Raw genomic sequence first — 2,500 nt, 5'->3', positions numbered from 1 at the left:
TCATCTGATGTGTTGGACGTGCGGTATCTGAAGTTCTCCCCTCCTAGTGGAAGTAATGTTGGTTCGATAGTCACATCCTTGCACACCTCCTGAAGCATTTGGGCAGTGAGATCTCTTACCTCATCATGTCGCATGCAAATGAATCCACCCTGCTTGCATATCATCGCATGGTCCGGTGTAAACTGTGCACCACAGGAGCATCTGTTAGGCAGCCCTCCCAATGGCCATCCATACCTCAGGGCAATGGCATCCGTGAATTCTCTTTTGTTTAAGGTGAATCCCTTTGCCCTGATTGGTAGTGCTGTCAGCCAATTTGACGCCCCAACTTCCTGCGCCAATGATATCTTTCTTTTCATACAATTCGATACCCGAGCTAGAAGTGCTTGAAGTTCCTCCTTCTGCCTCTCCTCCCTTCCCTTTGAAATGTTTCTTCTAATTTCTCTGATCTCCTCCATGTTAGTCTCCTTCCGTTGATCTTGTGACACGATGTTGTTTGTCAGGGAGGACGTGAGTTTCATAGAGTTTTGGTGTTCTATTTTGGCTAGGTTTAGCGGGTTGGAGATGCCTAGCCCTCCCATTCTAGGTGGAACTTCAATGAGTTTTCTTTCCTCTTCGTTTAATGTCCGTCCGTTGGTGATGACCGGTACTAGCTCGTTTCTAATGGCTTCTTCAAGGGGTCCTAATAGGTCGGTGATGTTCGGTACCGTCCTTAATATGTAGTTCCACTTATGTTTAACCCCATATATGAATGCGGCATATGCCGCCTGCGGTTCGGTCTTTGCAAAGTTAGCTAGGAGCCTAACTTCCGCCACCCAATCGTTAACTTTCTTTTCAATATATTACTTTTTAAAAGATTCTGAGCCGATCACTGCACCGAGATGTCTTTCCCCCTCTTTTGTTACCTTCACTTCACTGTTCTCAAAGAGGATTTTGGCATTGTCAAAGTGCTCTGGTTTCACTATGAGGACAGACTTCTTTGCATTCGGAATGTAACCCAAGCCCGGGCCGTGTGCCAACACCAGATCCCACCACTTTTTTAGGTCAGCTACTTTTCCTGCCCCCGTGAGATCATCTGCATATGCTACCTGTTTGACCATGGTGTCCTCATATTGTATCTTCTGTTGCAGGTGCATAAGACCGAGCGCGTACATAGCCATGGCCACCGGGTCTCCCTGAGTGGTTCCTTCCGCAGATTTGATGATCTCCACTTTCGTTTCTTTTTTCTCAAACCTGTTGGTGACAAATAGCTTTGCAGGTTCTCTGTATGTGTTCTCCACATACCTGGCCAATATTGGGCATTTAATTTTGATGTTGTGTATTGTAGCCTCTCTATTCAAGTTGTTGAATGCGTTTGATGCATCGACTAATAGGACTGCTTCGCATTCCGGTTCCTCGAATATTTTCCTCATGGCTTGGACTTCTGACTCTGAACCCGACTGTTGCCCCGCACACACCTAAAGGATGCCATCCGCTTCTCGCACTTCGTCCTTCGCGACTTCCATGATGGCTTTTCTTACTATTCTTCGCAGCACCTCGCCTATACCAATCGGACGACAGCCAGGTTTCTTATCCAGCGGGATAAGTCTGCACGCTGTGTATGCCTCCAAGTGCTGGCAGTCCTCAGTCGCCAGTTTCTTTGCCAAACCAGCGATGGCCTCCTGCAGACTCCCCGCTGCCGTTCCAAATAGGCTGGTGCTAAGGAGACATTTCCATCCAGACGCATCTAGGCCCGATGGTCCCGCCGCTCCCTGGGTGTGTAGAGCAAGGTTCCAGATCCTTCCTCTTGTGATGCTGTCAAAGACTACCTCGTGGGGTGGAAGGTAGTCGCCACTGAATTTAGACTCCAGGTTTGCTGGTCTTGCTTTTGGGTGTTTTTCTTTCAGGATCTTTAGCGTTTCCTCGTTTAGGGATAGAACTCCAGGATCTTCACTCTCCCCTGCGAGCGACCTCATGGCAGCCGCGACCTTTCCATGCCTCATCTTATCTGCAAAGTTTCTGGCTTTGTCTTCTAGATTTTTCTTTCTGTTGACACCCTTGTAGAGTTTACCTTGGATGGCCTCTGCTTCCATCAACAGTTGCTCCACTTCTCCCTTTTCCCACTTTTCCATCCTCCGTTGCAATGCCTGGATGTTCTCAGAGTGCTTAGATTTTCTGTGGGTCCTCTGACATGTAAGGTGCGGAAGGATAGCTAGCGTTTTGAATACCATGGGGGCGTAGGGAGATGAATTTATATATGCTCTTAATAGATGGGTCATTTCCTCTATTAGGCCTTTGGATGCATTGCATTTAGGCGGGGTGAAGAGGTTTCCTGGAGAGAAGGCAAGTATCCTGTTGTAGGCGTCGTTCAGCCACTCCTTAGCCCTGGGCTGCTGCCATGTCTGCCAGAACCTGCCCTCCTCTCTCTCACCCTGCTGTTCTTGATGACGTGGGCTTTCGTCCACCGGCCTCAAGTTCGTGGGATCACTTCCCTCTTCTACGTCTCTCTCACTCACAAGACCAC

General features: G+C 48.5%; 1 pseudogene; it reads right to left on the bottom strand.

Annotated features, from left to right (window-relative positions):
* The window catches only part of LOC143039195 (uncharacterized), a 3,179-nt pseudogene that overhangs the window by 593 nt on the left and 86 nt on the right, over positions 1-2,500 (bottom strand).

This window comes from Oratosquilla oratoria, chromosome 26 (genome assembly GCF_046742065.1).
Source record: "Oratosquilla oratoria isolate Oo_2021 chromosome 26, ASM4674206v1, whole genome shotgun sequence".
Lineage (NCBI taxonomy): Eukaryota > Metazoa > Arthropoda > Malacostraca > Stomatopoda > Squillidae > Oratosquilla > Oratosquilla oratoria.
Note: the sequence above shows the minus strand (reverse complement) of the source record. Positions and strands in the feature narration are given on the sequence as shown.